The 13039-nt window shown below is 41.5% G+C and overlaps 1 non-coding gene across 1 annotated transcript; it reads right to left on the minus strand.

Annotated features, from left to right (window-relative positions):
* Positions 1-10012: 10012 nt before the first annotated feature.
* Positions 10013-10084, minus strand: TRNAA-AGC (transfer RNA alanine (anticodon AGC)). Its single transcript has one exon. It is a non-coding gene; the product is annotated as a tRNA-Ala (tRNA).
* Between the last annotated feature and the right edge of the window lie 2955 nt (positions 10085-13039).

Here is a 13039-nt window from a genome sequence, read left to right on the forward strand (position 1 = left end):
CAGGGAGCCTGATGCAGGACTCGATCCCAGGACCCTGGGATCATGACCTGAGCTGAAGGCAGATGCTTAACGACTGAGCCACCCAGGTGCCCCAGCCCAGTAAGATCTTTATTTGCACCTCTTGTCCCAGTGTAATTAACAGTGTGTCCATATTAGGATGATAAATCATATAACCACCTACCTTGAACAAATTGTTGAAGAAGTGGCATTCGGGGAGAAGGAACCCAAGGGAAGAAATCACCGTCCCTAGTACACCCCCTCCCAATGCTTCTGAGTTATAGCAAAATAAAAAGGAATGAGAAGTCTCACTCACTGTTTGGGTCTGACCATGATCATACCCTCTGGCCCACTGACCACACCAGCCTCATCATCACAAGGATGAGCTCAGAACAGCCGAGGATATGGATCTATAAAACCTCACTCACGTCCTGCCCCTGGCCCAAACCAAAATGCCCACTCCATCCTCCCTGGGCAAAAGCCATGTGCTTAAAAGCATCACGTGGGACCCATTCAAGGTAATTAACAACCTGTTAGATGTCATAAACCAGCCCCACTCCCCGGATCTTTTCCCAACCTTGGGACTTAGATGAAAGGCAGACAAATTTGGTTTCCACTTATCTTTGGGCTAAACTTTTTTTCTTGAGCTGACTAAATGACACCCTGCCTTCTCAGGATCAGAAAACACAGTCTATTTTGTGTTCAGTGACTCTGGAGTCCCTGTGAAAGTCACCTTGCAGGAGTGATCTGGTGAACTCAGCCCAGTTTGGGCTGGTTTCCCAATAGCATGAAGATAATCAGACTTTGGTCCGTCGCTCAGCCACCTCCTGAGGCTAGAGACACACAATAGTGTCCCATTAGGCTCACCTGACAGCCAACATCAACAACCAAACATACGGGTGGATGAGTCTTCAGAGATTCCAGTCCCCAGCTGTGAAGTCTTCCAGCTAAGTAACACAGTCATCATAGGACAGAGACAATCCATCCCACTATGCTGTGTCTGAAGTTCTGACCTGAAGAAACTGTGAGAGATAATAAATACTGTTATTATTTAAACCACTGTGTTTCTATGGTAATTTGTTATGCAGCAGTTTATAATGAATACATAAAGAACCTGAATTATACCAATGTCATGTAGCATGCAGATGTAAAATCCTATGGAAGGACAGGGATTGGTACTTTTTGAGGTATATAACCACCTCTGGACCAATCACAGAGTCCAGGAGAAAGCTACATCCTGACTGACCCAGCTGGTGGCCCAAATGGGACACCATGATGGACAACTCCACTTGCAAAGCAAGGAGGGGGAGAAGGGTCCTCTCAAGAAAATGATGCTGTTAGACAAAAGCAATGTCAAATACAGTAACCTCATTGCTTATCTCTTTTCCACTCCTGCCTTTCCTGCTCCTGTTAACTATAGTGATGTGTTCTGCTGATGGCAAAAGTGTTAGCCCATTCCTATTAAACATATCTCCACTGATGTTTCCCACAGATAACTGTGCTAGGACCATGGATATCAATGCTATTGCCAAAGTCAGTCTCTCATTGAAGCTGGAACTCTCTACCCACTGATGTCTTGAGCTGTATTTTTCCTTTTTATGGTCATTTTATTGTATTCATGGCCTTAGGAATCAGGTATTATTCTGAACTGAACTATACCATCAAACCACTCAATTTCTGTTCCAGTTACTGTGCTGGAACCCAGCACATGTCCTCCATGTTCCCTTTACATAAAAAAGTGATTCTCAACCTTGGATGCATATTAAAATTACCTGGGGAGCTTTTAAAAACAATACAAATGCCCAAGCCCTACTCAAAGCCAATTATATTAGATTCCCAAGGTAGAAGACTGAGCATTTGTATTTTTAAATGCTACTACAGAAAATTCCAGAGTTACAGCCAGGGTTGAGACCACTGATCTGGAGTGAATCAATCACACTCCCCCACGGTTGGCAGGACCACTCTCATGGCCACCACAGCTCCCTCCTTGTCATCGCCAATAGCAAGTTCTATCAGTTCCACCATCTAAATGTCTCTGGTATCTGCCCATTTCAATCCAGTTTCATCAGCACAGTTTCATCAGCACAACTCAGCACAAGACACCATCATCACTTGCCTGGCCCACTCCAAAAACCTACTTAGCCTTCCCCCTTCTCTTCCTCACTCTGCTCTCCACTTCCAATTCTGCCTCCTTGCAATGCTTCTACACACAGCGGCCAGAGTGCCCCTTTTAAAACATAAGTCAGGCAATGTCATTTCCTTGCTTAGAAACCATCAGTGACTTTCAACTGGACTTAAAATCCAAACTCCCTATCAAGACCTTCAAGGGTCTAGTACCTGTCCCCTCTCCAGGCTCACCTCCTGACATTCCCCCTGATCACTAAGTTCCAATCATCTTAGACCAGCCCAACCCAAGAGAACTTTCTGTGATAAATGGAAATGTTCTATATTTGCACTATCCAACATGGGACCCCACAGCCAGCCACATGTGGCTATTGAGCACTTCAAATGTGGACAGTGTAAGTGAGGATCCAAATGTTTTATGTAATTTTCAATTATGTAAATTTAAATAGCCACATGTGGTTAGTAGGTACCATACTGGACAGAGCAGTACCTGGATTTCAAGCATGGCAAATTCTTTACCTCCTCAGGGTTTTGTTTTTTTTTTTTAAGATTTTTATTTATTTGTTTGTTTAACACAGAGAGAGAGAGCACAAGTAGGCAGAGCAGCAGAGAGAAGGAGAGGGAGAAGCAGGCTCTCCGCCGAGCAGGGAGCCTGATGCGGGGCTCGATCCCAGGACCCTGGGACCACGACCTGAGCCGAAGGCAGCCACTTAACGACTGAGCCACCCGGGCGCCCCTACCTCCTCAGGGTTTTAAAACAATTCTCTCTGCTTGGACCTGGACATGAGAGAGGAGTGGTTCTCCAAAGGAAAACAAGGGAGAGATATTCCCAGACTTAAGGATGGTGTGGAGGTAAAAGCAATAGGTGTCCACCTCAATGAGGGAGAAATCAGGGCTGACTCTAGAGCAAATAATAGGGAATGGTAAAGGGACAGCCCAAAATGCTGAGTTCAAGTTAAAGAAGTGTTCAAATGTGAATGTGGTACAACACAGTGGAAAAGCAAGTTGCAAATACATACAGTAAGTCCACTGACATAAATTCAGAAATCCACCCAATGAAACAATACACTGTTTACAGCTACAAACATATTAGGCAAAACTAAAGAAAAGCAACAGAATGATAAACAGAAAATTCACAACAGTGATGACTTCTGAGGGAAGAGAGGAGGAGACACAATCAGGGGAAAAAAAAGCAGTCCACCCTGAGCACAGGTATGGTGTTCACTGCTGCAGAGAATTTTAAAACACTAAAACAGGGCGCCTGGGTGGCTCAGTCATTAAGCGTCTGCCTTCAGCTCAGGTCATGATCCCTGCTCTGTGGGAAGCCTGCTTCTTCCTCCCTCCCCCTCTCCCCCCCATGCTTGTGTTCCCTCTCTCTGTCAAATAAATAAATAAAATCTTTAAAAAAATAAATAAAACACTAAAACAAGTAAAAAAATCAATTGATCTGTTTTTCACTTTCACCAAGCTCCAGAAATTCTTAACAATGTCAATGATAAAATACTCCTCCCCTAAAAAAAAGCTTTCGTTGGTTTAAGTTCTAAAAATCATTGCAATGGTTATATAGGTATGTATAGAGATGTATATATGTAAACTTCAAATTTTCACATTTTATTGCTTATCCTTTATGCCAGTTATCAATTTTTTTGTCTTTCAGCTCCAAATTTTTCCTTCTCTGACCTGCTATGAGATTCTGGAGTTGGATCCTGTGAATGGTTCTCCTCTGTCAGTTGGAATGTTATGTCAGCAGAGGGTGCTGGAGGGACACTGCAAAAGAGTGGCGCGTCTATTCCTGGTTGGAAAGTTAGGGCATGGCAGCCAGCAGGTGGCTTCCCAGGGGGTTTCAGGAGTACCCCAATGAGAGTTTTGCAAACATCCCAATGGACTGTTTTCTGCTCACCAGCCCTGGCCTTCAGTACTTCACCACTGTGTGGTGAACCACAGCCCTTCCTCTCCCACAAGGTCCAAATCTCTTCCTTGGGCAGGCAGCATCTTACAATTTGTTCCTTCCTTCATGTGGTAGAATCAAAAAGTGGCCTCCAGGGACCCCCCCCCACCCCCCGCCAGTGTACATGTCCTGTGTAATCCCTAAGGCTGAGAATATATGAAGTCTCATCTTGTGATTAGATTATGTTTTATAGCATATTCAACTTTAAGGAAAGGAGATTATCTGGGTGAGCCTGACCTAATCACATCAGTCCTTTAAGTCTGGGTCTAGAGGTGAGAGACAGGAAGTCAGTCTGGCTGACATCTTGATTTCAGCCCTTTTTTTTTTAAGATTTTATTTATTTATTTGACAGAGAGAGAGATAGGGAGAGCAGGAACAGAAGCAGGGGGAGTGGGAGAGGGAGAAGCAGGCTCCCCGCTGAGTAGGGAGCCCGATGCAGGGCTCGATCCCAGGACTCTGGGATCATGACCTGAGCCGAAGGCAGTCGCTTAACCAACTGAGCCACCCAGGCGCCCCTCAGCCTTGTCTTACCCTTACCTTGTCATAGCTACAGAACTGTGAGCTAACAAATAGGTGCGGGGTTTTAAAAAATATTCTTTAAAGTGGTAAAATACACATAATATAAAATTTATTACCATTTTAACCATTTTTAAGTGTACAGTTCAATGGCATTAAGTACATTCACACTGTTGTGCAACCATCACCACCATCTGTCTCCAGAATGTTTTCATCATCCCAAACTGAAACTCTTTCCCCATTAAATAATCCCTGCGTCTTCCCACAAAGCTGCTAGAAATCAATATTCTACTTTCTTGTCTCTATGAATTTGACTATTCTAGGTACTTTGTGTAAATGTGTACATACAGCATTTGTCCTTCTGTGTCTGGCTTATTTCACTCTGTATGTTTTCAAGGTTGTTCTACAGGATATCATGTGTCAGAATTTCCTTCCTTCCTTTTTAAGGCTGAAGAATAGTCCATTACATAGACATACCACACATGTTTATTCATTCATCCATCGATGCATACTGGGTTTGCATCCACCTTTTGGCTATGGTGTATAATGCTGTTATGAGCACAGGCGTACAAATAACTCTGCAAGTCCCTAATTTGTAATTATTTAGGGTGTATACCCCGACGTAGAATTGCTGGATCATATGGTAACTCCAGGTTTAATTTTTTGAGGAACTACCATGCTGTTTTCCATAGCAGCTAAATAGGTATTGTTTTAAACTGCTAACTTTGTGCTAATTTGTCACTCAGCAATAGAAAATTAATACACTTGAGTGCTCTCTCCCAGCCCTAGAGATAGTAACTGCTTCCTACATGTGTTAGTCCCATACTGTTTAGGGTTTTCTTTATCTCTCTTTGTAGCTAATCCTACTAGTTAATAATTCTTTATAAAATTTTCCCTATTCAAACTACTGATGTGGTGTGTGTCTCCTGAGTGGCCCCTGATGGACAGACTCTTTAATAAATGGTGTGTTCTATACAGAAGGTAATTTGGAGAACTAGCTTCATAACCAGCCCCTGGCATACACAGCAGATTCAGCAACATCCACTCATTTTCTGTGGTAAACTCTTAAGAGTTTGAATTTGTTTAGGTTTGTTTTGGGTGCAATTCATATCTCTAACCTCTGTGATATTGTATATTCCTGTTTTTAAATAAAATATTGGAAATAGGGGCACCTGGGCGGCTCAGTCATTAAGTGTCTGCCTTCGGCTCAGGTCATGATCCCAAGGTCCTGGGATCGAGCCCCGCATCAGGCTCCCTGCTCTGCAGGAAGCCTGCTTCTCCCTCTCCCACTCCCCTTGCTTGTGTTCCCTCTCTCGCTGTGTCTCTCTCTGTCAAATAAATAAATAAAATCTTTAAAAAAATATATTGGAAATAAATGATAGCACAGTGATCTAAAGAAAAAGAACTTGAGTTTCATCAATTCTGTGAATTCTATTTGATCACTTGGAGTTTTTACTTGTGTTAAAAATCTAAAACATCAAAAAGGTATAAACTACAAGATGTTAAATTTTTTGGTGGTTCCAAATTTTGATTCATATATTAAACATTTTATTAAATTTGAATATGTTTAAAATAGAATTTTGTATTTCCTTTTAAATTATTTATTTTAAATCTAAGTATGGATCAAAAAATAATGATTATCACTGAACATTAAATCTTTACTGAAAATAGTTTTGGTGTATAAAGGAGGAAAGTATTAAAAAATAATCTAGCCCAGGTGTAAAATATTAGGTATTACCATTGGGAGTACACCCATTAATGGTTACATTAGATTCGTACTCACTGTACTGTTACAAATATTGCTTTGTTTTTATTCAATATATTAAAATAACTCTAAATCAAACAGCACAAAGACATACAGAACAGGTCTAATTCTACCTTCTAAATTCCCTTCCCTAATCTTGTGCTCCCTAACTTAATTTCCTTCAACCTTTCTGTGCAGACTCTTGGTTCAAGCTTTGCTCTTAAGACAAAACATCAATATTGGGACTTTAAGTTTCCTAAATTTTCCTCTTCTTGGCTGCTACTTTTTTTTTTTTTTTTAAGATTTTACTTCTTTATTGGGGGGGAGGGGCAGAGGGAAGAGAAACGCAAGCAGATTCTACTGCACTGAGCTCAAGGCCTGACCCAGGGCTCAATCTCACAACCCCAAGATCAGACTTGAGTCAAAGCCAAGAGTCAGATGCTCTACCAACTGTACCACCCAGGCATCCTGGCTGCTTCTTTTAAAATAAAACGATGGAAGCACTGAATTCTTCCAAAGAGAAAGACATGGAAAATAGAGGGGCCTTTTTTTTTTTTTAATTTTAAGTAATCTCTACACCCAAGGTGGTGCTTGAACTTACAACCCTGAGATCAAGAGTCACATGCTCTACCAACTGAGCCAGACAGGCACCCTAGGATGTTTTTCTTCATACATACAGTTTCTGGCCATGGTCCCTTTGAGCCAGAGGATTGCCCCTCCCTGAACTGTCCTCCAAGAACTCTGTGCCTCTCTGAAGACCCAGATGTCTGTCGACTTCATGTCCTATCAAGCCATGAACCCCAGAGCAAGCACACAGGGGCACTGATTCCCAAACCAAGTACCCACATATTGACTGGTTACCATAGCAACGAGAGCTGAGACACATTAGCCCCTGAGCCACTCCATCTGCAGGCCCCACCAAACCCCACAGCGAGGAGGGTTATCGATTCTCTCCCTACATAACTCTCTCCTTCCTGCCACTGCTGCATATTTACTCCACAGCAATACTGAGCAATAAAGGGCCCCCAGATCATCCATGCTCCTCATTCATAACTAAGGGAGCACAACAGAATCAGGTAGGGAGCTCTTTAGAAGTACCGACACACTGTACCAGAATCCCCAGGGCTGGGGGCTGCGTTCATGTATTTCAAACATGGTGATCTTCATACACCACCCCAGTTAAGAACCACTGCTGTATAGAGCATGAACAGAGTTTACAGAAGGAAATACCAATGGATTTCAGACATAAGATGCTATCCTTGCCCAGAGACAAGGACCCCACAATATACTATATTTTTCACCTATCAGATTGACAAAGATCAAAAGTTTGATAATCATAAACAAAGAGCTAATCCCCCTAGTTTATAAAGTGTTTCTACAAATGGATAATGAAAAGACCAATAATCTAATCCAATAGAAAAAGGGCAAAGGAGATGAGCAGATAGTTGAAAGGAAAATACTGTATTCATAATAAGAAAATCTAATACAACAACCCATACAAAGGTACCAAAAGTTTGGTAATACACTGATGAGGTCAAAGGGGAACAAGGGCGGTGAGAAGGCAAACTGGTACAGCTCCATGCAGGCAGTACTCATGAAAACTGCAAGCACTTTTCATCCTTGAGCCATTAATTCTACGCCTAGGAATTTAACCAGCTGATATTAACTGCACATGTGTGAAAAGATTTAAGTAGAGGGCTGTTCATCTGCAGCAATGTCTGCAGCAGCAAAAGATCAGAAATAACCCATTTCCCAACAGGAGACCAGTTAAATCAATTACAGTACAGCCATACAGTGAAATACTCTGCTAGACAACCATTTAAATAAAAGAAGTCAGATCAATGAAACAATCCCAAGACATTTTGAAGTGAAAAAAAAATTACAAGGTAGGGAAAAACAGTATGTGATTAATGGCAAAATTATTTTCAGTAATGATCATTTAATAATCACTAATAATCATTATTTTCTCAAGTCATACTTCAGATTTAAAACAAGTAATTAACTATTTTTAAAGACTAAGTTTCTATTTAAAAATATTTCAAATTCGATACATACATATGTAGCATATGTATACTTGTGTTACACAGATTAACTACGAAAGATACACACACACACACAACTGGTTACACGGCAGATCTCAATAGACATTTTTCCAATGATAGAAAGATGGCCAACAGGTATATGAAACAAGGTGCTCAACATCACTCATCATCAGGGAAATGTAAAATCAAAACCACAATGACTTAACACCTCACACCTGTTAGAAGGCTATCACCAAAAAGATAAAAAATAAGTGTTGGCAAGAATGTGGAAAAAGGGAACCCCAGTGCACTGTTGATGGGATTTGTAAACTAGTGCAGCCACTATGGAAAACAGTAGTGTTTTGTGGAGTTTTAATTTTGGGGGGAAACTTCAAAATTAAAAGTAGAACAACTATATGATCCAACAATTCCATTTCTGGATATTTATTCAAAGAAAATGAAAACACTAATTTGAAAAGATGTATGCACCCCTTTGTTCACTGCAGCATTATTTACAATAGCCAAGATACTGAAACAACCTAAGTGTTCATCAAGAGATGAATGGATAAAGAAAGTGGGGTGTGCATATACAATGGAATGTTATTTGTCCATTAAAAAAGAAAAAGGAAATCTTGCCATTTGTGACATGGATGGAACTTGAGGGCATTGTGCTAAAGAAATAAGTCAGAGAAAGACAAATATCCTATGATCTCATTTATATGTGGAACCTAAAAAAAAACAAGCTCGTAGACACAGAGAACAGATTGGTGGTTGCTAGGGGGCGGGGGAGTGACATGAGTGAAGGGAGTTAAAAGGCACAAACCCAGTTATAAAATAAGTAAGTCATGGAGATGTAATGTACAGGATGGTGACTATTGTTAATACTGTACTGCATATTTAAAAGTGGCTAAGAGAGTAGATCTTAAAAGTTCTCATCAGGGGTGCCTGGGTGGCTCAGTCGATCAAGTTTCTGACTCCTGATTTTGGCTCAGGTCATGATCTCAGAGTTGTGAGATCAAGCCACAAGTTAAGCCCTGTGTGGAGCCCCCCACCCTTGATCCCCGCATCAGGCTCCCCGCTGGGCCGGGAGACTGCTTATCTCTCTCCCTCTGCCCTTCCCACCCTCTCTAAAAAAATAATAATAATAAAAGTTCTCATCACAAGAAAAATGATTTTTTGTAACTATATATGGTGACTGATGTTAACTAGACTTACTGTGGTGATAATCTCACAATACATACAAATATGTCATCATTATATATATTTTTAAAGATTTTATTTATTTATTTGACACAGAGAGAGAAAGCACAAGTAGGCAGAGAGGCAGGCAGAGAGAGAGGGAGAAGCAGGCTCTCCACTGAGCAGGGAGCCGGATGTGGGGCTCAATCCCAGGACCCAGGGAACATGACCTGAGCCCAAGGCAGCCGCTTAACCGACTGAGTCACCCAGGCACCCCAATCATTATGTTTATATACCTGAAACTAATATAATGTTATATGCCAATTATAAATCAATTAAAAAATAAAACAGGAGAGTTACAAGCATAACAGAAGAAAAACATAAGTACTCGGAGGCAAGATGATTAATTTGCAGATTCTACAGGAATGTGGTGTAGCTGTAAGAGAAAAGAAAGATTATTTCCCCAAGCAAGGGGGAAAAGAATGGAGATGCTGGGGATCGAACCCAGGACCTCATGCATGCTAAGCATGCGCTCTACCACTGAGCTACATCCCCACCTGCTGGCAACACTGCTTTTCTAAGCTGTTTTCATGAAATAAATCAGAAATTTGCTCCCTTAAAAAAAAACATAGAGATAGCCAGGTCTCTATGGTCATAGAGATAGCCAGGAGGTTTGAGGCGGGGAGGGCAATGAGGGTAATGCAGAGGGTGTGTAGGGGGAGGTTCTGGGAGTTAGGAATGAATGGAATTTACTTTTCTCTCTACGCTTTTTGTACTACTTGAGTATTTTACCATGTAGGCATTGCTTACTTAAAGATGTAAAATAAAATAAAAGAGAAAAATAAAGGTTAAACAAAACCACTTTTCTGCAACAATCCTCCCACTTTACAGATGGAACACTGAGGCTACTAAATAAGAGAAGGGGCCTCTCCTATCTACAAAGCCTCCAGCTCCTCCAAGTAGTGGGACCACCTCCCTCCAAGCCCCAGAATCCTTGTTCTTTTCAGGGTTAGAGACTATCCATGCCTTGTTGCCATGATTTCCATGCCTCAGCCAGAGCAGTACCCAGCACAGGTCATCCATCATTTTTGTTAATCCTTTCATCCTGCAACCAATGTTTGTTGAGGACTGCCCATGGTCTAGACATTATGCTAACTGCCAGGAGTACGCTAATAAGTCCCTCCTGACCTTGTAGATAGGGCTGCCATGTACATACACATAGGCTGTGCACTACACGATTTCAGGAAATGCCGTTCACATAAACTATTATTTAACTGGTACCCCCTGGATTTGTGCCAGGTAAATCTAACTATACCCAGTGGCCTTGCCCATATGTCCAATAGCCCAGTGGAAAATATAGCCCAGTGGAGAAAATAAAGTAATACATATATATTTCTTCTAATTGGAATCAGGGCAATATAAGAAAAGAACCAGGTGTTATAAGAAAGAACAAAAGGAGGGACCTATTTTGAGTTCCACATAAGCCATTCTGAGAAAGTGATATTTAAGCCAAGAAATTATGTTAGTTAGGAATTTTATTTAGTTGCTATTAACAGAATTTCATAGCTTTAACAAAACAGTTTCCAATTTCTCTCATTCCATGAGAAACCAGAAGGTAGACAGCCCAAGACTAATTTGGCAGCTCCATAAGTTATCAGGAGCCCAGCCTCCTTCTGTCTTTCTGCTTTACATTCCTTAACATGTGACTTTCATTCTCTAGGTCATCTCGTGGTCCAAAATGGTTACTAGAGCTCCAGCCACCACATGGGCATCACAGACAACAGGACAGGGCAAGGACATTAGAGAAATAAGGGAACACGCCCCCACCATTTAAGGAGATGACTGAGCTTTACAGAATACTCTACTTCTACCTCACTGGCCAGAAAATGGTCCCATGAACATACCATGCTGCAAGAGAGGCTGGAAAGCGTAGTCCCTAAGGCATCACCCAGAGTTGTTACTAAAAAGGGGGAATTGTTTTTGAGAAGCAATGAGCAGCCTCTGCTATAGACTAGGAGAATAACAGGAGTTAATTAAGTGAAAGAGGTGGTAGGGGAACAGGTTCCAGGCAGAGGGAACACAAGTACAAAGGCTCCAATGACAAAAGGAGGTTGGTGTGTTCTCAACTGAAAAGAGGCCAGGGTGGCCAAAACACACTGAGGAGGCAGTGAGGAACCAAGAGAAGGAGCAGGAAAAGTATTCAGCCCCCTTATGCACAACAGCAAATGCAGGTGCCTACCTCCCACTCTGGGGAAAGCCTTGGAATCAAAGAGACCCATGTTCACATTCTAACTTCACTTCTTTCTCACTGAGAGCCTTTGGGTAAATCTTTTAACTTGTCTGAGTCTGTTTTCTTACTTGTAAAACAAGACTTATATGGGAACAATCTATAGATCTATTATGTGGATTAAATAAAATAATGTATGTAAGTTAGCACAGCACCTAACACATATTTAGCACACATTATTTATTAATTACATCTTTGACCAAAAAGACTTACATAATTGTGACACAGTCAATAGTCAAGGTTGTATCCCCAGCTTTCAACAAATCACCAAATCATCCCATAGTTAGTGCTTAAAAAATGGTCACTCTTCCCATTGTGACTATTGCCAAGAACAGCAGACAGCTCATCAGAGTTTCTTCCGGGCTCTTTCTTGACTCCTCATCCCAGGCCAGCCAACTACAGATCTATCCAATCTTCAGCTCACCTACCTTAATGACAAACTAGAAATAAGGGTGCAGGAATGAGGGAATGACGTCCCAGGGAGCTAACAAACCCCCGGGTGACTAGTTAGAGTCCCAGTCTCTCTGTTTTGCTCAGGCTGTAAGAGTAAATAAGCTCGGCCCCAATGCAGAAATGCTTACTGCATTGAACTTTAATAAAACTCACACTTGGACTCCAGGAAATACTGCCATTTATATCCCCATTGATTTTCTAAGCCTATTTTATTATTCCTCTTCCCGGTGAGGGTTGTATATATTTTGGGACTGCATTCCTTTCATAAATAAGTAAATATGTGAGTAAATACTAATAAGAGCTAACTGTTATTAAGTGCTTGGGCCAGGGAAAGGGATGGTGCTGCAGGGCTTTGCCTCTGTTAGTTTATTCCCCCCGTTATAACAACCCAATGAGGCTGGCACTCCGGTGGTTTCCATTCTACAGAGGAGGAGACTAAGATCCCAGAGGTAAGGTCCCTCCCCCCAAAAAGGAGCAGGGTAGATGCTATACAGTCTAGTAGTTCCTCAAAAAGTAAGCACGGAGCTGCCATATGACCCACCAATGCCACTCCTAAGTGTATACCTACGAGAAATAAAGACATGTCCATCCATGTTCACGGCAGCACTAGTCATGAGAGGCAAAAAGAGGGAAAAATTCAAATGTCCATCAACAGACAAATGGACAAACACAACGTTATATATGCACTCGAGGAAATATTATTCAGCCATAAAAAGTAATGAGACTGACACACTAGAGCATGGGTGAATCTTGAAAACATTATGCTAAGT

This window comes from Leptonychotes weddellii, chromosome 5, assembly GCF_054177405.1.
Source record: "Leptonychotes weddellii isolate Sample4059 chromosome 5, ASM5417740v2, whole genome shotgun sequence".
Classification (NCBI taxonomy): Eukaryota; Metazoa; Chordata; class Mammalia; order Carnivora; family Phocidae; genus Leptonychotes; species Leptonychotes weddellii.